Source organism: Oryctolagus cuniculus, chromosome X (assembly GCF_051225735.1).
Source record: "Oryctolagus cuniculus isolate XC-2025 breed Fujian yellow rabbit chromosome X, ASM5122573v1, whole genome shotgun sequence".
NCBI lineage: Eukaryota > Metazoa > Chordata > Mammalia > Lagomorpha > Leporidae > Oryctolagus > Oryctolagus cuniculus.
Window position 1 is genome coordinate 102945582 of NC_142888.1, and position 25090 is coordinate 102970671.

General features: G+C 36.8%; 1 pseudogene; it reads right to left on the reverse strand.

Annotated features, from left to right (window-relative positions):
- Positions 1-1177: 1177 nt before the first annotated feature.
- LOC100354728 (large ribosomal subunit protein uL1 pseudogene) lies at positions 1178-10655 on the reverse strand (annotated as a pseudogene).
- Positions 10656-25090: the final 14435 nt, after the last annotated feature.

Genomic DNA, 25090 nt, shown 5'->3' on the forward strand with positions numbered 1-25090 from the left:
TGGTAGAGTTAAACTTCACCAACTTGGTCTTTGTGTATTTATTTATGCAAATACCATGAGTCTACTGACTGAAGAAGATAGAGTGTTCTTTTGAGCAATGCTTGTAATGTCTTTGAAAAAAACGTATTAGAGACAATATGGAAATACATAAACACAGGAGTGGAAGCCTAAATGTCTTGCTTCAAGATATAATCTGGGGGCCAGCACTGTGGGGTAGCGGGTAAAGCCATGGCCTGCAGTGCTGGCATCCCATGTGGGCACCAGTTCAAGTCCTTCTATGGCCTAGGAAAGCAGTAGAAGATGGCCAAAGTCCTTGGGCCCTGTACCCACACGGGAGACCTGGAAGAAGCTCCTGGCTCTTGGCTTTCGATCAGTGCAGCTCTGGCCATTGAGGCCATTTGAGAAATGAATCAGCGAATGGAAGACCTCTCTCTCTCTCTCTCTCTCTCTCTCTGCCTCTCTGTAACTCTACCTTTCAAATATTTATTTATTTATTTGAAATAAATGCCAGGTAGCAGGGACCCAACTATTTTGTGGCACCACATACATCCTCCCAGGGTGCACATTATCAGGAAGCTGGAGTTGAGAGCAGTGGTTAGAGTTGACCCCAAGGTATTCTGATATGGGTTACACACATCCCAAGTGACTGCCTAAATTCTGTGTCAAATGTCTGCCACCAGTGGAAGACTTATTACTGATTCTTGCAGATTTGATTTTATTTTTACTCATTAGTAATATGTTCAGCCTTTCTATTCTTTTTTTTTTAAGATTTATTTTTATTTATTTGAAAGAGTTACAGAGAGAGGTAGAGACAGAGAGAGAGGTCCTCCATCCGCTGACTCACTCCCAAGATGGCCGCAATGACCGGAGCCGCGCTGATCTGAAGCCAGGAGCCAGGAGCTTCCTCCAGGTCCCCCACACGGGCGCAGGGGCCCAAGGACCTGGGCCATCCTCCACTGCTATCCCACAGCTTTTGTATTCTTTAAGATTCAGTCTGGCATGGTGTATGCATCTAGGAATTAGGCCATTTCTTCTTGATTATCATATCTGTTGTTACATAGTGATTCACAATAATGCTATAATAATGCTTAATGATATTTTTATTTTTATGTCTTTTATCCTTTCTTCTTCCTTTTTTTTTTTTTTTTGGTGACACCATAGTTCATTAGGATGTACTTTAATACAGGCACTGCAGCTTTCCCAGGGTGCTCTTAAGGCCCGGACGTTCTGCCAATTCTTCTTGAGCAATGACACCAGGAAGTTGACAGCCAGGTGGACGTTGTACACTAGCTCATCATATGCTATCCTTATGTCGCCAACTGCCATGGCCAGACAGAGCACCTTCTTCATCTGGAACTTCATTGTGGACTGTATCTCTTGGAGTCTGGCCACCAGATTCTCATTGGGCATCAGCCAAAAAGGGAACTTGCCAGCCTTACTTAGGCCTGGGTCCAGGATTTATGAGATCGGCTTGATCAGAGACTCTGAGGGTAAACAGGCATGATACTTAGTGAGCTTTTTGACCAGCTTCTTGTTGTCGTGGAGCTTCTTCAGAGCCTGGATGTCCAGGTGGGGGATATTCACAGCCTTGGCCTCATCACAGTGCTACTGGTCTCCCAGGACAAACACGGAGAACTTGGGGCGGGGAGTAGACTCCAGCCTGATGATGCCCAAGAAGCATTTGCTCTTTTGAGGATCCTAACTTTTCAAGGTGATCTGAAGCTCCATTGTTTCCGAAAACTTTCAGCGCCTGTGTTGGTTACAGAACAGGACTTCTGCAGTGCCTCATACAGGATGTCTGCTCATGGTTCCTCGCACCACCGTAACCAGAAAAGAGCTATTCTTTTTCTTTTAGTTGTCTGTTCTTTAATGTCATATTCAAAGAGTCATTAACAATAACAATGTCAAGAAGAATTTTCTCTTTGTTTCATTAAAGGGATTTTATAGTTTCAGGTCTTATGTTTAAGTCTTTAATATAGTCCTAGTTGATTTTTCTGTATTGTTTAAGATAAGTGTCTAGTTTCAGCATTTTTATATGGGTATATAATTTTCTCAGAACCATTTGTTAAAGAAACTATGCTTTTCACACTGTATTCTTGGAACCTTTGTTGAAAATCAGTTGGCTGAAAATGAGTAATTTATTTTGTATTTTCTATTCTGTTTCATTGGTCTATAAATCTGTTTTAACGCCAGTACCATACTATTCTAATTACTTTGTAGTAAATTTTGAGATCAGGGAGTGCAATGCCCTCTATTTTTTCTCAAGATTGCTTTGGCTATTCAGTGATCCCATGAGATTCCATGTGAATTTTAGGATTGTTTTCTATTTTGTAAAAAAAAAAAAAAAGCCATTAAGATTTTGATTGAGGATACACTAAAGCTGTGGATGGCTTTGGATAGCATAGACATTCTAAAAATATTAAGTACTTCAGTCCATGATCTTTGGATAGCATAGACATTCTAAAAATATTAAGTACTTCAGTCCATGATCATGAAATGCCTTTCTTGTTACCTGTGTCTTTTTTAAAATTTTATTTTATTTGTGTTTTTAAATGCTTTCAGCAAGCAATATGTAGTTTTCAATGTATGAGTCTTTTTTCATTTTTTTAGTGTATGAGTCTTTCTTTCTTTCTTTCTCTCTCTCTTTTTTTTTTTTTTTTTTTTTTTTGACAGGCAGAGTTAGACAGTGAGAAAGAGAGACAGAGAGAAAGGTCTTCCTTCCGTTGGTTCACCCCCCAAATGGCCGCCAGGGCTGGCGCTGCCGCAATCCAAAGCCAGGAGCTAGGTGCTTCCTCTTGGTCTCCCATGGGGTGCAGGGCCCAAGCACTTGGGCCATCCTCCACTGCCTTCCCAAGCCACAGCAGAGAGCTGGACTTGAAGAGGAGAAACCAGTACACAATCCGGCGCCCCAACAGGGACTATAACCCAGGGTGCCGGTACCGCAGGCGGAGGATTAGGCTGGTAATCCACGGTGCCTGCCAAGTGTATCAGTCTTTCACTTGTGTTATTAGCTTTACTTCTTTCGATGCTTTGTAAATGGAATTATTTTCTTGATTATTTGTAATTCATAGTTATGCAGATACAAAACAGATTTTTATATTTTGATTTTGTAAGCTGCAAATTAACTAAATTTGTTTATTACTACTACCAAGTTTTTTGTCTTAAATGTTTTCTACACATGAGATCATGACATTTGTAAACACTACAATTTAATTTCTTTCTTTTTGATTTGGATGCTTTTTGCTTCTTTTTTTTCCTAATTGCTATGACAGGCATCCCATACTATGTTGGATAAAAGTAGTGAGAGTTCTCATATTTGTCTTATTCCTGAAATTACAGGAAACATTTTAAACTTTTAATTATTGCGTATGATGTTAGCTGTGGGCTTGTCACACACAGCTTTTATTATGTTGATGTAAATTCACTCTATACCTAGCTAGTTGAGAGCTTTTTATAAGCAATGGGCATTAAAATGTTAGCTATTGTGAATTGAGCTGTAATAAACATGGGGGTATAGATAACTCTTTCATATGTTGATTTCATTTCATTTAGGTAAATTCCCAGGAATGGGATGGCTGGGTCATACAGTAGATCTAATTTCAGATCTCAGAAGAATCTCCATATTGTCTTAATTTTGTTGATTTTCTTCTCATTTTTTATATTTCATTTATTTCAGTTACATACTTTTATTGCCTTCCCTCTGCTAATACTAGGCTTAATTTCTACTGCTTTTCTGATTCTTTGAAGTATAAATGTAGGTTGTTTATTTGGAAGGCTTCTGCTTTCCTAATATATTTTATTGCGATAAAACTCCCTCTTATTACTACTTTTGCTGTGTATTTTTGGTACATGGCATGATGTTAGTCTTCTATTTGTTAAGAATTTCTTTTGGACCTAATCTATGAGCTATCCTGGAGATTGTTACATATGCACTTGAGAAGAATGTATAATCTGCTAATTTTGAGCAGAATGTTCTCATATGCCCTTCATGTCTACAATTTTGCTAAAGATTTGGAATCTGTGGTATACTTTCACAATGTGAATTAAGTAAGGCTATTTAACAAACATATCACCTCACATACTTAGCATTTCTTTGTGGTAAAACCATTTAAATATTTTCTTTTAGCAACTTTTAAATATAGAATGTGTTATTTATTATAGTAGTCATTATGTATAATATATCATTAAATTTATTACAGATATACAACAGAAATTTTGTATGGTTTGATCAATATCTCCCCTTTCCATATCTACTCTACTCTTCCCATCTTCTGGTAACCATAATTCTACTCTCTATTTTATGAATGCAAGTCCTGTACATTCTATATATTAGTGAAATGATATGATATTTGTCTCTCTGTGCCTGGCCTATTTTACACAGCTTAATATCCTCCAGGTTCAACAAATAATGGAACTGCCACTTCCTTTGAAAGCTGAATTCCATTGTTTACATATACCACATTTTCTAGAACACAAAGTTCAACATTTTAAATATGGATTATACAGATGGCTCCAAATGTTGAAGCTTTTCCCTAAGCTTTGTTCTTTGTGGATTTACTTAAAAACTAACTTATAGAAAATCTAACATATTAGTGAGTATGTGTTTATTAAGTTTTCAGGTGAACACATCCATGTAACTATTACCTGGATAACTATAATCTGAATGTCTGTGTTCCCTCAAACTTTGCATGTTGAAAATCTAATCACAATTGTGGTGGTATCGAAAGCTGGGTCCTTGAGAGATGATAAAATCATGAGGCCAGCACCCTCAAGAATGGGATTAATACCATTGTAAAAGAACTCCCAGTGAGCTGGTTTCTTTCTTTTTCCAGGTGAGGACACTGAGAAAGTGCCATTTGTGATCCACTCCTCACAAGACACTGAATAGCTTTTCACCTTAATTTTTAATTTCCCTGGCTCCAGAACTGTGAGAAATAAATTTCTGCTGTTTATATCTTATTAAGTCTATATTTTTTACAGTAACTTGAATGGACCAAGACATAGATCAGTAAGTAGAATATTAGTAACGTAACAGGGGACTTAGTCGTGCTCCTTTCTAGTCATTATCACCACTAAAGCAGGCTAGGGCAGTAAATTAGAAAGGGAAATGTAGCATACAGTGTTATGAAAATCAAGTAAGGTTTTTGAGAAAGGATAAATCATTGTATTGATTAAGCAGTGCTATTAGGTCAAATGAAATAAGTTATGAAAATGCATCAATGTATTCAACAACACAAATGTTTTTGCTGACTCTGTCAAGAATATTTTTTGGCAAATACATAGAGGAAAATGTTTTATTGGAATTGGCTGAAAAATGAGCAGAGAAGAAACTTTTGAGATATCCAACACAAAACATCTTACAGGGAAGACAATTCGAAAAGGAAGCAGAATAGTGTAGAAGCTGGAGAGAAATTCAGCTGGAGAGAGGTTATTTAAAGTAGTAAAATTCTTAGCATTATTGTATTATTAGAAATAATGTAATTTACAAAATGGTTCTAATATTGGGGTCTTTACAATGTCATGAGTTTGAGTTAAACAGGATATTTCAATGGAAAAATAATTTATTCATGAGTCAATTATACAAATCTCAAGGAAAAGCACAAAGTGTCAATGATAACCCAATGTTGGATAGCAGCCTAGCAGGAAGAATTCAGAATTTAACTTTCTTCAAACTGCTGACATACGCGGAAATAAGCACAAGTTCTTAGGCTGAATTTTATCCCCCACAAAGTCATATACTGTATTCTTAACCCCCTCAGCTTAGAATGTGAACATATTTGGTTTTAGGATCTTTAAAGAGGATATAAAGTTAAAATGAAGTTGTTTGTGTGGGCTCTAATCAAAGATAACAAGTGTTCTTATAAAAAGAAGAAAAAGTCCATACACACAGAGAGGGAAGATCACGAGAAGACATAGGGAGAAGATGATCATTTGAGGCCTCAGCAAAAATGCAAGCTGGCTAACAACTCAGTCATGGATTTCTGGCAACCAGAACTGGGAGAAAATAAATTTCTTTCTTGCATAAGCCACTTAGTTGTAATTTGTCTTGACAATCCTTGTAAATGCATCACTGTGCCTTTAAAGTTGCTAGACTTAATTCCTAGTTAGAGTAGATTTGCATGTATAATTCATATTTAAGCATGTTTGGTTTGTAACATCCTGGTAATTATATCTACTGTAAATCTAATTATGAGTATGTGTGTCTGTGTATCTATCTGTATGGATGCACATATGTATGGGTTTGTATATACACCATGTGAAAACACAGCAAGAAGGTATCCTCCTGAAATTGAAGAGCAGCCCAAGCATCAAAGTTGTCAGCTCCTAAATCCCGCAGTTCTCAGTATCCAAAACTGTGTGAAATACATTTCTCTTGTTAATAAATTACCAGTTTAAGGTATTTTTTATAATAGTACAGACTAAGAGACCTGTCACGCAAAAATCACTAAAGGGAAACCTTTGCTGAAAGAAAGAGACTATAAACAATAACCTGACTCCACATGAATCTATAAAGGACACCTGAAAAGAATTCCTACATAGATAAGTACAAAAGATAGTGTAAATCCATATTTATGTGTATCTGATCTTTTGCTATTTTATTTAAAAGATAATTGTATGAATAAATACGTATAAAATATATTTGGGGGACTATAATTTTAAAATAAATAGATTGAAATTACATAAGAGCACTTTTTAATTACGCTATTAAAATTCCGTTTGTAGTGATCTGAACTTCTGACAAATTATTAATTGCAATATCCAGGATAACCACTAAAGAATGAACACACACACACACACACACACACACGCATGCATGAGTGGACTTCAAAAAATTCATGGAAATGTGCATGAATGTTTTGAATTTGCTTCATATTACAGACAAACACACACACATTTAAAATGATTTACTGGAAAATATCTTTATAACTCAAATGAAAGCAACAGCAGGTGGCTGGCACTGTGGAGTAGCGGGTAAAGTCACCTCTTGCAGTGCCAGCATCTCATATCGGTGCCGGTTCAAGTCCCAGCTGCTCCACTTCCGATCCAGCCACCTCTCTCTCTCTCTCTCTCTCTCTCTCAGCCTCTGCCTCTCTCTAACTCTGCATTTCAAATAAATAAATAAATCTTAAAAGAAAAAATAACAGTAGGTGAAGAGAGGGACACAACTGAAACAATATACAGAAAAAAATAGCAAAATGATAAATACATTATTAATTATATTGCACTTGAATGGATTCAACAGTTGAGTCAAAATCAAAATTATGGTAGAATGGATAAGAAAAATGATGTAAATATGTGCTTTATATTGTAGATATATTTTATTCTTTTTAAAAGATTTTATTTATTTCTTTGAGAGAAAGATTTACAGACAGTGATAGGGAGAGACAGAGAGGTCTTCCATCCACTGTTTCATTCCCCAAATGAATACAATGGCCAGAGCTGTGCAGATCTGAAGCCAGGAGCCAGGAGCTTCTTCCAGGTCTCCCACACAGATGCAGAGCCCAAGCCATTTTCCACCTCTTTCTCAGGCCATAGCAGAGAGCTGGATCAGAAGAGAAGCAGCCAGGATTAGAAACAGCACATATATGGGATGCCAGCACCACGGTGGAGGATTAACCTATTGTGCCACAATGCAGGCCCCAATTGTGTATATATATATATTTACATATATATAAGAAAATATATATATATTAAAGATTTATTTTATTTGTTTGAAAGACAGAGTTACAGAGAGATGTAGAGACAGAGAGAAAGGTCTTCCATCCACTGGTTAACTCCCCAGATGGCCACAACAGCTAGAGCTGCACCAATCTGAAGCCAGGAGCCAGGAGCTTCTTCCTGGTCTCCCACGCTAGTGCAGAGGCCAAAGGACTTGGGATATCTTCTATTGCTATCCAAGGCCATAGTGGAGAGTTGGATTGGAAGAGGAGCAGCCGGGACTAGAACCAGTGCCTATATGGGATGCCGGCACTGCAGGCCAGGGCTTTAACCCACTAAGCCACAGCGCCGGCCCCTTATGTATATATTTTAAAGTCAAAGACATAAATTGGTTTATTGTGAAAAGATAGGAAGAGATACCATCACTCAAGCGGTTTCTAAAAGAGAGCTAGAGAGCATATATATCAGATAAAAAAGAATTGAAGGTGAAACTTTTCTTGAAGACAAACAAAGCAATTTTAAAATTAATTATTTTTTTTTTGACAGGCAGAGTGGACAGTGAGAGAGAGAGACAGAGAGAAAGGTCTTCCTTTGCCATTGGTTCACCCTCCAATGGCTGCCGCGGCCGGTGCACCGCGCTGATCCGAAGGCAGGAGCCAGGTGCTTCTCCTGGTCTCCCATAGGGTGCAGGGCCCAAGGACTTGGGCCATCCTCCACTGCACTCCCGGGCCACAGCAGAGAGCTGGCCTGGAAGAGGGGCAACCGGGACAGAATCCGGCGCCCCGACCGGGACTAGAACCCGGTGTGCCGGCGCCGCAAGGCAGAGGATTAGCCTAGTGAGCCGCGGTGCCGGCCACAAAATTAATTATTTTTAAGGATTTATGTTATTCATTTGAAAGGCAGAGTGAAACAGAGAGAAGGAGAGACACAGAGAGAGAGAAATCATAGATCTACTGGTTCACTCTCCAAATGGCCACAAAGGCTAGGGTTGGTCAAGGACGAAGCCAGGGGCACAAAGCTCCATTTGGGTTACCCACATGTGGGTGGCAGGGGTCCAAGCACTTGGGCCATCTTCCTTAGCTGAATCAGAAGTGGAGCTACCAGGACTTGAATCAGTACTCCCATGTGGGATGCTGATGTTGGAAGTGGTGGCTTAACCTGTTGAACCACAGTACTGACCCCAAACAAGAAAGGATTTTTAAAAAATTTTTATTGTTTCGATTTTAAAAAGTTTTATTTTTTGTATTGTAAAGGCAGAGTGCCAGAGATGGGGTGGGGAGAGGAAGACAGGGAGAGAGGAAGAGAGGGAGAGGGAGAGGGAGAGGGAGAGGGAGGGGGAGGGGGAGGGGGAGGGGGAGGGGGAGGGGGAGGGGGAGGGGGAGGAGGAGGAGGAGAAGGAGAAGGAGAAGGAGAAGAGAGAGAGAAAGAGAGAGAGAGAGAGAGAGATTCCATCATTTGTTACACTCCCCAAGGGAATCTTTTTAATGATAAGAAGTGTAATTTCTCTAGAACACAGAACAATTATAAATATACCTGACAACAGAACCCCCCCACCACCACCAATAGTAGCTGATGTTGAAAGAATTTAAGGGACAAATAGACAATTCAATTATAATAGTAGGGCACATAGATCTCTATATTTGAAAAATAGATAGAATAGCTAGAAAAAAGGAAATTAGAGAGTTAACTATAAATCAGTAGCCTTAACAGGTATCTGTGTACTCCACATGCCATCCAGTAACAGCAGAATCTATTGTTCTGCCTATACAATAAACAATCCTTCATTTAGACAAAAAGTTCTACAGGATAGATGATAACTTAGACCGAAAAAACAAGAAAAACAAATTTGAAATGATTCATATTATATAAAGTACTTTTCCAACTACAGTGGAATAGTGACTTTATGAAAATAAAAACTATCATAAGGGGACAGGATAAAGTTGTATGCAAATAAATTCAACCAGATTAAATGGAAAGTAAACCTCAAAAAGATCAATCAATCCAAATAGCCCAATTTCAATTTACCAACAGAGTGAAGGAAAGTTTGAGAGTAATAACACAATGTTTTCAAGCTTAAAGAACAAGGGACTTCATGGAGCTGGTATTTAGCCCAGTGGTCCACATGCCCTTATCCAATACTGGAGTGTTGGAGTTTGAGACCCAGCTCCAGGTCCAACTGCAGCTTTTTGCTTATGTGTACCTTGGGAGGGAGGTAGCAGTGATGGCTCAAGTAATTGGATTCCTACCACTTGCATGGGAGACCTAGATTGCATTCCTGGCCTAGTCCTAATCCTGGCTATTGCAGACATTTGGGGAGTGAAACAGCAGAGAAGATACTTTCTCTCTCTCCCTCCCTCCCTCCCTCTCTCCCTCTATCCTTCTTTTCCTCCCTCTCTCTTCCTCTCAAATAAATATGAAAACTATGATATATCAAAGACCTGATTATGCACCCAGTACAACAAATAAGAAGAATACATTATTATAAAACAGAAACAAACAAAACAACTAAACCTAAATGCCTCCTTCTGAAAGTTTAGAACACCAAAGATAAAAAGAATCTCCTAAGCTATAGCACACAAGATAGAAAAAACAAAGAGGTCAACTACAAAGAAGCACTACTCAGATTGGCATCAGAGTTTTCATAAACAATACTGGATAAAAATGCCTTTCATCTTCTGATATAAACTAGTTTTGAGTCTCTAAATCTACACCAAGACAAACTATTAAATGATATCTAGGGCGTATGAAAACATTGATACATATAAGAACACAAGAGATAACTTCCTCTTTCTTAGGATGATTCTTGACTGGAGCGCAATGAAACAAGATGAGAAAAATGTGCATAGCATGAATTAATTTCATCTAATCTAAACTGATTTTACTTTTATCATAAATTGTTGCTTCTTGGTCATGTTAGGACATGTATTAGTTAAAGATAAATGGTGCTCCTAACCATGCACACTGGTAATGCTTCGAGATCTGGAGACAATGTCCATCTTTGCATGAAATAGCAACAGATGAAAAGAAGCCTGCATTTGAGATTTCTGGACATGTTCAATGCATAGCCTTCTGATGATGATGCTGTACCATATTCTTTGCCTTCTATGAAGCCATTTTGTAAGTGTGAACAGTGTAAAGTCTGTGAGATAGTTTCATAATTGAAAATTCAAACTGATTTATGTATAATTAATGGAACATGAGGTATCAAAAATTATTCTAATCCTACTTCTTTTCTTCTGGTGTTAACTGGGTAAATGTGTAGCAGAACAAAGGTACATCAAGTAAAGCTGACAACTATTAGACAGACAGCTCTGAAATGCAAAGGGGGATAGGAAGTTTTACAGATTGAATGATATCTTAGTGAGTGCATTAGCTTTCTACTGCTGCTCTAACAGATTGCCACAAATCCAATAGCTTAAAGCGACACTAATTTACTATCTTACAGTTCTCTAACTCAGAATTCTAAAGTGAGTATCATTTGGCTGAAACCAAGGTGTCAGTTGGGCTGTACTTCTTTTTGGCGGCTCCACAGAAGAAAAAAATTGTCTTTTATTTACCAGCTCATAATCCGTTCTTCCATCTTCAAAGCCAGCAGTGACTGGTTGATTGCATCACTCTGACACTGACTCTTCCCCTATACACTCCAATTCCACTTTGAAGAACCATTTGATTACCCTGGGTTCAAACAGATAATCTAAGATAATTTCTCAATTTCATAGTCAGCAGATTAGTAACTTTATTTCTATCTGTAATCTAAACCTCCTTTGCTCTTGTAAATTAACATATTAAGGGAGATATAAGCTATCTGGAGTTGTAGGGAGACCATGTCTATGGCTACCTCAGTGAATTTAAAGCCTAAATAAAAGAGATATTAGAAAATTGAGGTAGGGATGACATGTGCAGGAGCATGGTGTAATATATACCCCTCTCCCAAAAGAAGCATTTAAATGAAGAAAATTATAGATGTCTTTCACATGCTTGGTTAAGTAGAATCTGAGCTATTTAATTTTTGTAGCTATTGTGAATGGGATTGCTCCTTAAATTTCCACAAAATCACTGTTAGTGAATAAAGATTCCTGACTTGCGTGTTGATTTGTGGATGTCATATTGTTTGGTATATAGATATTTATAGTTGTTGTCTTTGCTGACTTATACACCTTAGATAATAATATACCCTCTTTCCTCTTTTTATGGTATTAAAATGTCCACTCCTGCTTTCTTTGTGTTTTTTTTTTTTCCTGGTATCTATTTAATTCTCAAACCTTCTAGATTTTTTGGTTTGGGTACATCTCTTACATGCAGCATTCAGCTGAGTTTGTTGGGTGACCCATTCTGAAACGTGCTTGAGTAAATAAATGTTTACTTTTACTTAACATATATGAATAAAATTTTATACATATTTATATCTGTGGTGACCATTTTTGTCCTGAGTGTATGTATATTGTAAGTTCAGAAATATTTAGTCAAGGAAAATCACTAAATCTTGGTAAGAAAACTTAGAGTGTGTGACATTTAGCTAGCAGAATAATCAAGGAACTTGAAGACAGTTTGTAAAGGATTATATAATCAAAAGATTAGAGATAAAGAAAGAACAAAGGTGGTCTCAGAAATTTTGAACACATATGCATAATAGGAATAATAAAAGGAGAAGTAACAATGACAAAGAAATGGAGAAGATATTTGAAGAAATAATGGATGCAAGCTTGCTAAATTTGATTGAAAATATTAATCTATCTATCCAAGCAGTGCAAAACTCCAAGGATAATAAACAGAAAGAGACATACACTTCACATAAAAATCAAAATGTTGAAACAAATGGAAAGTTTTGACAAAATGAAGAAAAGATTATTCATCATGTACCAGGTAACTCAAATACTGTTCACAGCAGAACTCTCATTAGAAATAATGGGATCCACAAAGCAAAAGTTTGTGATATTTAAAGTGTTGAAGAAAGACCGTACTATATCTCAAGATCATGTTTTTTTTTCAAAAATGAATAATAAAATAAAGTATTCTAAGGTGAACAAAATATGTTGGAAATATTCACTAGCAAATATGCCCTACAAGAAATACTAAAGTGAATCTTTCAGACCAAAAAGAAAGTACATTAACAGTATCTTGAGCCAAAAGAAGAAATAATGAGTAGCACTAATATTAACTACATAGGGAAACATATAAAACACTGTAGTTGCATGTTTATTCCCTTTTCTTCTCTTATTTTAAAAAGTAATTGAACGAAACAATTGTAAATAGCTGTATTGTGTTTTCACATATAAATGTAATCTGCTTGACAATAACAGTACAAAGATAACAGATGTGAGAAAAGCAATATTGCAGTAAGGAAGTGACACCAGATGTTAACAAATCCACAGAAAGAAATGAAGAAAATCAGAAATGATGAATTAGAGAGCTAACGTTAACAATTCTACATATGGGATAGACAGTGTGGTATAGCAGTTCAAGCCCTTGGGAAACCCGCATTTCATATCAGAGAACCCAGGATCAAGAACCAGCTGTCCTGTTTCCATTCCAGCTTCCTGCGAATGCATCTTTGAAGATGGCAGATGATGGTTCAAGTATTTAAGTCCCTGCCACCCATGTGAAAGACCTGAGTGGAGGTCCATGCTGCTGGGTATGACCTAGTCTAGCCCCCAGATGTTGCCAGAATTTGGGAAGATAATCAGTGCAGGAAGATCTCGGTCTCTCTGTCACTGTATCTGTTTCTGTCTCTCTCTCATTCTGCATTTCAAATAAATATCTAAAAATTCTATTTATGCATATTATCATTTGCTTTCACAGTTTCTTTAAATTTGTAAGATTATGTAAAGTAATAATCATAACAATGTATTGATGAGATATATAATATATGATTATATGTAAGTAAAACTAGAACATAAAGAAGAATTGAAGCAATGAAAAAGTAAATATTCTTTACTATAATTAAGTAGTATATACCTGAAGTAGATAGGTCAGTTAACATGTATATTATGAGCAGCAAGCTATGAGAATAATAATTCAAAAACCATATGATATTAAATTTATTTTAATGTTACAGGGCTGGTGCTGTGGCTTAGCACGTAGAGCTGCTGCCTGTCGTGCCAGCATCCCATAAAACCGCTAGTGTTCCCGTTGCTCCACTTCCAATCCAGCTCTCTGCTATGGCCTGGGAAAACAGTAGAAGATGGCCCATTGGGCCCCTGCACCTGCATGGAAACCCGGAGGAGGCTTCTGGCTCCTGGCTTCGGATTGGCGCAGCTTCAGCATTTGCGGCCAATGGGGGAGTGAACCACTTGATGGACGATCTCTCTCTCTGCCTCTCCTTCTCTCTCTGTGTAACTCTGACTTTCAAATAAATAAACCTTTAAAAAATAAAAAAAAATAATGTTATGCTAGAAGTTTTTGTTACTACAAAAGACAAAAGTAAAAAAGACAGATGGACAAAAATGGTGTGATTCCTAAATAATGCAAAATACAAAATAGTAGACCTACAACTAACCATATTAATAATAATACTTAATGTGAATGGACTAAATAGTCCAGTCAAAAGGTAGGGTGCAAATTTATAGTAGTAACCACGTCTATTGAATAAGATGAAAGATCTAAAATGAATAACCTAATCTTTTTTTTTAAAGATTTATGTATTTATTTGAAAGAGTTACACAGAGAGAGGAGAGGCAGAGAGAGGTCTTCCATCCGATGGTTCACTCCCCAATTGGCCGCAATGGCTGGAGCTGCACCCATCTGAAGACAGGAGCCAGGAGCTTCTTCCGGGTCTCCTGCACGGGTACAGGGGCCTAAGGACTTGGGCCATCTTCTTTTGCTTTCCCAGGCCATAGCAGAGAGCTATATTGGAAGTAGAGCAACCAGGTCTTGAACTGGCGCCCATAGGGATGCTGGCACTGCAGGCCAGGGCGTTAACCTACTGTGCCACAGCTCCAGCCCCAATAAGCTAACCTTCTAACATAAGAAATAAGAAAAGGAATTGGACAGTTACCCTAGCAATTAAGATGTCTACATCCCAGACTGGAATGCTTGGTTTGAATCCTGGCTCAGGCTCTTGACTCCAGCTTCCTGTAAACGTAGACCATGGGAGGCAGCAGTAATGGCTCAAGGAGTTGTGTTCCTGCCACTTACAAGGGAAACTTGGATAGCTTTCTTGACCCTGTCCTGGCCTCAGCTGTTGCAGAAATTTAGGGAGTCAAACAGCAGATGGGAGGTAATCTGTCTCTCTCCCTTTCATAATAAAGAAAGGCAAACTGAAACAAGAAAAGTAGCTGGCAAGAAATCATAAAAATTAGAGCAGAAACAAAAGAAATACAGAATAGAAAAAAATAGATAAAATCAATCAAATTGAATTTGGTTCTTTGAAAAGGTCAATAAAAGAGACAACTGTTTAACTACACTAATCATAAAAAAAGAGAAGACTCAAAATACAAAATCATGAAGATGAGAGGACATCCCGTTCTACTTTACAGAAGTAAAAAAAATTACAGAGAATACTATGAACAAGTAGATGCCAATAAATTAGATAACTCAGATGAAGTAGACTAAACTTCTGGACAGACATTAAGTATAAATATGAAATCAAGAAGAAATAGAGAATCTAAACAGAACTAAACAGAACTATAATCAGTGAAAGTATTGAATTAGTAATTTTAAAACTCCCATAAATGAATTCTCAAGCACAAATGACTTTACTAGTAAAAATTTTTATCAAAAATGTAATATTAATTAAAAGCTTCTTTCATAATCTCTTCCAAAGACATTGCATAAACTCAGTATTATCCTTATAGAAAACCATGATTTGTAAGTCAAATACATGAGAAGAAAAAAAAAAAAAACCTACAAACTAACATTCTGGTAAAACACTAGCACAGTCTCTCCACCAAGATAGAAAAAGTATTATACACTAAATCTAATGGAAGCTATACAGGAACTCCAGATTGGTTTGAAAATCCAATCAAATTAACAGATCGTAGTAAGAGAATAAAGAAACAACATTCACATGACCACTTCAGTAGATGGTGAAAAGTCACTTAACAAAATCCTTCTAGACTTTATGATAAAAGTAACAAAAATAGTAATTTTCATCAACTTTGTAAAGGGAGACTGTTAAAAAAAAAACACAGCTAGCATAATATTTAAAAGGTGAAACCTTTATACACTCTGAAGAGAAACCAGAGTATACTAGCAAAATATTTAATAGTGAAAGACTAAGTGATTTCATGCAGACAGCAGAAACAGATCAGGATGTCCTCTCTCAACACCTCTATTCACCATTGTCCTTTGCCCTAGAAGTTCTACTGAGAGCAATCAATCAGAATAATAAAATGCACTACTTAAATTTAAAAGAAAGAAGTATGTGTTATCACAAAGGACAAAATATTTTCTGCAGAAAATCCTAAGAACGCCAGGAAAAACAATATTAGAGCTAATAAATAATTTAAGCAAGATTTACAAGGTACAACACCAAGATGCATAATCAAATATATTGCTATACCCTAGCAATGATAAGTCCCAAAGGCAAATTAAGAAAACAATTCCATGTGCAATAGCATCAAGACTTAAAATAGATAAAAACTTAATGCAGAAGTGCAAGATTTGCATAGTGAAAATCAAAAAATAACATTGAAGGAGACTTAAATTGAAAGACATTCCATGTTACAGGATTAATATACTGAATATGGTTGTGATGACAATACTAACCAAAGTGATTCAGAGTCCATGTGATCCCAATCAAAATTTGAGCTGGTTTCTGTGTGGCCGTTAATAAACTGCTTATTAAATCCACATATAAATGAAGTAACTCATAATGTTCAAAAATATTTTGAAAGCAAAAACAGCAAAGTTGATTTCAAAAGTCACTATAATGCTTGAAGAATTAAGACAATGTGGTGTTGGCATGAGGATAAACATCTATATTAATGAAAGAGATTTGAGCACACAGAACAAATCTTTACAAATGTGATCAACTAAACTAACTCATGGAATAGTTAAGGACAAATAAATGGGGGAAAGAATAATATTTTTCAGCAAATTATGCTGGAACAACTGTCCACTCAGCAAAGTAATGAAGTTAGACCATTACCTCACACTATATGAAAAATTAACTTAAAATATATAATGGGCCTGATTTTTAAAAATAAAAGTATAAAACTCTTAAAAGGAAACAGAGGAATAAATTTTCATTATTTTATATTAAGTAAGTTTATCTCATAAAATGCCAAAAGCATGAAGAGCAAAAGAAAAAAAAAGGTAAACTATGTTGTAGGGCATCAAAATTTAAAACTTTTTTTGCAACCGATAACATCAGAGAGTGAAAAGATACCTCATGGAATGGGAGAAAATAATTGCAGATCATGTACCTGATAATGGAAATGCATACAAAATACAAAAATAAAAGTCTTGCAACTCAACAAAATGACAATCTAAGTAACAATGAATAAATGATCTGCTGAGATATTTCTCCAATGATACAAATGACCAAAAAGTAACTAAGAAGATGCTCAACATTATTAGTCATCAGGGAAATAGAAATCCAAACCATCATGAGATCCTACTTTATAGGATAACTATAATAAAAGTAGATAATGATAATTGTTGACGAAATTATGGAGAAATTCAAATTATCATGCACTACTGATAGGAATGTAAAATGTTACATCCTTGTTGGAAAGGAGTCCAGCAATTCATCAAATGTTAAACACAGAGTTTCCATAAAAATTAGCAATTTTACTACTAGTAAAATATCTAAGAGAAGTGAAAACAAGTGTCTGCACAAAACTTACACACAAGTTTTTATTTGTAGATTTATTCATGATAGTCAAATGCAGAAATAATGAAAAAAAGCATCAAGTAATGGATTGATAATTAACATGTGCTATATCTAAATAGTGCAATATTATTAGGCCATTGACAAGAACGTAGTATAGAAATATGCCACAACACAGATATTTAAAATATGCAGCATGCAGCATAGAACAAGAGAGAATCAGAAATTTCATTTGTGGTTGCCTACGGTTTGCATTAGGGGATTATGAGTGAGTGTTAATGGGTATAGTATTTCTTATTAGGGTGATGAAAATCTTCTAATGTTATCAAAACACTATTAGAGCTAAGAAACAAGTTCAGTAAACTTTACTAGACAGCATTTCAAAATCAAATGTATTCTCACCATACAAGATTGTAGTTATGGTTCTCAAATTAAATATACTGAAATTCTGAATCTATACTTTAAAAGGATAAATTTTATGGTATGTGAAGAGTGTTTCAGTAAAGGTTATTAAAGAAAGAATTTCCACAAATATAAGGAGTTGTGAAAAATAAGAAATGCAATCACACCATACAACTTGGTTTGTGTATATATAATTTAATACTAATGTAGACACTGTTCTCCCATTTTCATCATTTAGAGTAGCCAGTAGGCAAGGCCTGGAGAACTAAAATTCTGTTATTGTAGAGTATGTAAAAGCTTTTCACATTTGCAGTTAAAAAAATAGATATAACTACAAATATGAAGAAATGGAAAGGGACAGGAGAACAAAAGGGGAATTACAATTATTAATGCTCTCATAGTACAAAGTGCAAATTATCGCTTATATTAGATGGGGTAATGCACGAGGTATATAATTTGCAAAATAATAAATACATTAACTAAGAAATAGAGATGCAACTATATTGGAGTAGTATTTACATGATTGAGACAATAATCAATTATACCCAGGAATCAATGGATAATGTGTAAAACTGATGAATCAAAATTTGTCAGTTTAAGTGTATTTGCTAGAAGTAAAGAAATAACAATGAGAAGAAGGAATTAAAATGTTTAAGAATGGTTCCCTTTAGAGAGGCAGAGTCTAGGATTGTTCTCATGTTAAGTTCTCCCTCTGTTATTTGATTAAAACATATTATTTAAATGTATGTTTGAAATGTTCTTTTAAAAAGAAGCCAGAAACAATTAACAAAATTTTATCACTACCAGTACAATTAAGTGTCAGCAATATTCTGTACATGAAGAGATTCCAAAAACTACATATTGCAGCATTGTCTGCAGGGGTAGTGATGAAAATATTTTGTATTTCCCACTGTTTTGGGAGGGAGAAGTCCAAGTCTTAAGAAGGGATTGAAAAACATCCTTTTAAAATTGAAGAAGAAGAAGACCTTGATTGACACACACTAAATAATTATGGACAAAGTGAGTGTCAGCATCTGCAGCTCTTCAGTTGCTCTAACATGTTCCTGAAAACCAGGAGACAATTGATGGGACTGAAGGACAGTTAATTTGAAATGAATAAAAGGAACTGACTCTTTGCAATAGATATAGTTGACCTGCACAATTCTCTGTCATGGTATGTTACAGAGAAGCGTTGTTTGCAGCTGCATTAAAACTGAGTTCTGAATTTTCACACTCATGTAAACTCAGGAACTAGCAGGAAAAAATTAAGCATTGAAATGAAATGCACCACCACATAAGCTTCTTTTGCACAATAAATAAATAAATAGCTATAGTGTGCATACTTTGTTCTCCCTCATTCAAACTTAGCCGCTATATATAGAAGTGAAACTAATTTCTTTGTTACACCAATGGTTAAGAATTTTACACTACCATAGTTTTTAATGACCTGTGATTACTGCAAATTGGTGAAATGGGCATTTTTTCCATTTGATCATTATTTACAGCCCTTGCATATATTCCGACTGAATTTAGGATCTTTTTACTTTTTGCCTTTTGAATTTTTTATTTGGTGGAGCAGAAAACCCCTGACTATAATGCAAATTTAAAAATATGTTGTTTCGGCCAGCACCACGGCTCACTAGGATAATCCTCCACCTTGCGGCGCTGGCACACCGGGTTCTAGTCCCGGTCGGGGCACCGGATTCTGTCCAGGTTGCCCCTCTTCCAGGACAGCTCTCTGCTGTGGCCAGGGAGTGCAGTGGAGGATGACCCGAGTACTTGGGCCCTGCACCCCATGGGAGACCAGGATAAGTACCTGGCTCCTGGCTTCGGATCAGCATGCAGTGCGCCGGCCGCAGTGCGCCAGCCGTGGCGGCCATTGGAGGGTGAACCAACGGCAAAAGGAGGACCTTTCTCTCTGTCTCTCTCACTGTCCACTCTGCCTGTCAAAAAAAAATATATGTTGTTTCAAAAAACTAAGGATAGGAAGGAAGGAGGGAGGGAGGAAGGGGGGAGGGAGGGAGAAGGGGAGAGAAGGGGAGTGAAAGAAGAAGGGAATATAATTATATTCTTTTAATTGTATCTAGGAACTATAATGAATCTGTTCTCTTCATATTAATATCATATTAACATTAAAATAAAGAAAATTATATATACCACATTTTTCATTCAGTAACAACTGTGCCTGGTAAGTACAGGAAACATTAACATATATGGAGGTTTATGTGTATTTTATTAGGCGATCATTCCTCACTTTCCATAAAAGGCAGACATTTTTAGAAGCTTCAGAAAAAGTTCCTTATCATGGTTAGCAGTATGACATGAAAAATGCAGAAGAATGTGTTGCATAATCTAACAATAATACAAAATAAATTAAACAGTAGATTATTTAGCAAAACTCTTCTACTAAAATAATTAGGATAAAAAGATGACTTGTGTTATCACTTATATTTAACAGTGTACTGAAGATTTTAACCAAGACAATTAGGCAAGAAAAATAAATAAAAACCATTCATACTGAAAAGGAAGAAGTGAATTGCTTTAGTCCATTTGTGCTACTGTAACAAAATACCCGAGACTGTAGTGTATAAACAATATAAATTTATTTTCACACAGTTGAGGGGCTGAGAAGTCCAAGGTCAAGAATCCAGTAGTTTTCATGTGTATTGAAGGCTTATTTTTTCAGACAGTAGCTTCTATCTGTGCACATCCCTTGGTGGATAGGACAGAAAGTCAAAAGGGGATGAAAGGTGTGGCCACATTTGATGAAAGAGCAAAAGAGAGTGAACACAATCCCTTAAACCCTTTCCCATCCTTAATCCTTAATCCCATTCATGAGTGATTGGCGCATATATTGGCTTTTATATTTCAACACATGAATTTGGGGAATAGTTAGGCCACAGCATAAATATAAATCTATTTACAGATGACATGGCTTTGTATATAGAATTTACAAATTTTTATGGCTTGAATGTGATTTGTTCCTTCCACAACTTGTATTGATATAAAATTTTTCTTATGAGATACTAGGGGACATGTCCAGATGGGACCTTATCTCACTCCTGGGAATTTACTCAAATGAAATCAGAGCTATGTGTACCCCCATGTTTATTGCAGCTCAAGTCATAATAGCTAAGATATGAAATTAACCCAAATGTCCACCAACTGATGAATAGATTAAGAAAATGTGGTACATATACACTATGGAATCTTACTCAGCCATTAAAAAAGAATGAAATCCTGCCTTTTGCAACAAAATGGATGTAACTGGAAACCATTATATTTAGTGAAATAAGCCAGTCCCCAAAAGACAGATATAATGATTTGGGTTAACTAATAAAGTACCTAAAATGTAATATATGAGTGAAATGGACATTTTGAAATTCTATGACTGTTTACAGCCCTTGTCTCTTCTGTTGAGGAACAGTGTTTTTTTTTTTTTTTTTCTTCATACTATATTTTTAACTTTCTGCTTAGTTCAGGGTTAACCTTATGATCATTAAGTAAACTGAAACAAGATCCTTGTAAAAATTAACAGTTGGAATAGAAGCAGGAGAAGTAAGAAGGGTTGGAGCATGGGCAGGAGGGAGGGTAAGGTAGGAAGTGTCAGTGTGTTACTAAATACCTATCTATGAAATAAATCCATAAAGCATGGATGAACTTTGCAAACATGATGGTAAGCAAAAGAAGCCAGTCAAAAGATTATCTGTAGCATGGATCATTTTATAGGAAACGTCTGCAATAAGTAAATCCACTAAGAAAACAGATTAGTAATTTCCAGGGAATGGGAATGAAGTGAGTATATAGTATTTCATTTTGAGTGATGGCAGTGTCCTAAGTTTATATAGTCATGAAGTTACACAACTCTGTATATACAAAAAAACATTGAGTAGTAGACTTTAAAATGATTAACTTTGTGAATTATATCTCCATGAAAATTTCTTAAATAATTAAGGTAATATTCAATATTTTTATCACCAAAGACTATATCAAAGCAGCATGTAGTAAAATAAGGATAGGACATTGTTTAATTCTTTAATATCTAAACAAAATTTTAAAACTATAATTTTAATTAAGTCAATCCCTCAATACTGAGATAATTTTACAAATTACTAGTGTTGTACAAAATTTTATTATGAAAGAATTTGTTTATGTATAGGATATATAACTGGCAAATAAGTGGTGTAAAACAGCAATAGGTATTACAAAAGCTAATGACAGTATTATCCCTTTATAAATACACATCTTCACATACATGCAAGCACATTGTGCTCTACAATTAGAAATCAACAGATTTTACAATTGGTTCATCATCCCATTCAGAGGATAATTGAGGGGTGTAACACACACTATATGATTACTCAGAGCGATCCAAAACATTAATTAAGGCACTCATAATATGTTTTTGAGATTCCAACTTCAAATAAACAGTTATTGCAAAGATAGTGGGGAAATATAGAACTCAAATCAAAAGTACTGTTAAGTGATTGCTATACAGAATAATGGAGTATCACATAATCATCAAGGTGGAGTTCTGGGAAGCATTAAGAACATAATGAAAGTTGATTCGCAGTAAAATATCATTAGAGAAAAATACCTCATATGGTGAACTAGTAAAGCACATTATGTTTTGTTACTACTGTTGGATTGATACTGAAGCTGTAAAATATTTTGTTTTCAAGTTACAACTTAACATCAAAGGCTTGAATTAGATAAATGCCATTTCATGGTATTTATACATTTTTGATCCTTTTCCTTGCATTCTGCCATTAGTAGGTGCCCTTGACTAATCTTATACCTTCCCTGTCCAAGGCCTGGAATAAACCATTTCAATAAAAAAAAATGGTCCATGTAAGTCAGCTGTACTATTTAGAAACCAAGATCTGAGGACAAGATGTGCTTACTGATATTGGTATTGGTTTCTTTCTAAATGCTTTTATTCTTTTTTTAATGTTTATTTATTTTTATCTACTTGAATGGCAGAATTAGAGAGAGTGGGATTGAGAGGGAAAGAGACAGAGAGAGCATCTTCCATATGTTTGCCAATACCCCAGATGCCTGCAACAGCTAGGACTGGACCAGGCCAATGCAAGGATCCCAGAATTCAATACGGGTCTCCCACAAAGGTGGCAGGGGCCCAACTACATGAGCCATCATCTGCTGCCCCTGAGGAAGCATTAACCAGAAACTATATCAGAAGTCGAGTAGCCAGGACTCGAACCAGCATTCTTACATGAGACAGACATCCCAAGTGGCAGCCTAACGTGCTGCACCATAATGCTTACCCTTGTTTTAAATTAAAAAAAAAAAAAACTCGTCTACATAAAGGGAGGAAATTTATATATACAGTTTAAGAGCCTAAGGATACTCCTAACCCTACCCTCCCTCCCTAACTTAATCCTCCTTCCTTTCTTATCTTTCTCTTAATTTTTACAATGACATAATTACAATTTACTTTATAAACACAAGCTTAGATGTCCACTTAAAAAATTCAACAAGTAGAAAGTAGCAAAACCACAGTTCTTCAAGAGTATAGACAAAGGGCCGACGCTGTGGCATAGAAGGGAGAGTTGACGCCTGCACTGCCGGCATCCCATATGGGCGTCAGTTCAAGACCCGGCTACACCGCTTCCAATCCAGCTCTCGGCTATGGCCTGGGAAAGCAGTAGAAGATGGCCAAAATCCTTGGGCCCCTGCCGCTGTGTGGGAGACCCGGAAGAAGCTCCTGGCTCCTGGCTTCGGGTTGGTGCACCTCTGGCCACTGCATCCCTTTAGGCGGTGAACCAGTGGATGGAAGACCTCTCTCTCTCTTTCTGCCTCTGCCTCTACATCTCTGTAACACTGGGTTTCAAACAAATAAATAAGGCAGGCGCCGTGGCTCAATAGCCTAATCCTCCACCTATGGTGCTGGCACACTGGGTTCTAGTCCCGGTCAGGGCGCTAGGTTCTGTCCTGGTTGCTCCTCTTCCAGTCCAACTATCTGCTGTGGCCCGGGAGTGCAGTGGAGGATGGCCCAAGTTATTGGGCCCTGCACCTGCATGGGAGACCAGGAGAAGCACCTGGCTCCTGGCTTCAGATCAGCGCGGTGTGCCAGCCACAGTGTGCCAGCTGCATTGGCCATAGGGGGGTGAACCAACGGAAAAGGAAGACCTTTCTCTCTGTCTCTCACTCTCACTGTCCACTCTGCCTGTCAATAAATAAATACATACATAAATAGATAAATAAATCTATCTTTTAAAAAGAAGTATAGATGAGGGCTATAAGCAATATGTCAATTTTACTCATAATACATTTTTTGTACTCTGTATATTAGTTACCAGAAATCATGCAGCATTTTTTCTTTTGGGGACTGGTCTTTTTTCACTAAACATAAAGATCTTCAATTGCATCCATTTTGTTGTGAAAGACAACCTTTCAGTCTTTTTCATGGCTGAGTAGTATTCCAGCATATATATATATATATATATATATATATATATATATGCCACAAACTGTAGCTGACTAATTATAGTTGTATACATGTGTATTTATTTATGGGGTACAAAGTGATGTTAAGATAATGAATACAGGGGCTGGCGCTGCTGCGCAGAGGGTTAATGCCCTGGCCTGAAGCACTAGCATCCCATATGGGTGCCGGTTCTAGTCCCGGTTGTTCCTCTTCCAATCCATCTCTCTGCTATGGCCCGGGAAAGCAGAAGATGGCCCAAGTCCTTGGGCCCCTGCACCCACGTGGGAGACCCAGAAGAAGCTAATGGCTCCTGGCTTCGGATCGGTGCAGCTCCGCCTATTGTGGCCAACTGGGGAATGAACCACTGGATGGAAGACGTCTCTCTTTGCCTCTCCTCTCTCTCTCTAACTCTGACATTCAAATAATAAATACTGTAGTTTCAGGGAAGAGTTAGGGAAAAAACTGCAGAGGAAACTCTTCCGGAACTAGTGGGACACAGTGGACCTACGTGGAGGGCACAGGCACCCATGGCTCAGGACCCCAGCCACCAAGTCTAAGCACCAGTGCTGGAAAGGGAGTTGAGGTGAAACCGCAGTAGCTGGAGACACTGGTGGGGAAGCAACTGGAAGGGCCTAGAGGGAACGAGGCTTGAAGTCCCGTGGGGGAAAGTTCACCAGGCTAACTAGAGAGAGAAAAATAAATAAATAATTAAAAGGGACTGGTATAGACATGATTCTCTCTCTCCACTCACCTTACAAAGGTGAACAAGTAAAGAGCAGGCGCCATTTTGGACATAAGTAAAAGTTGTG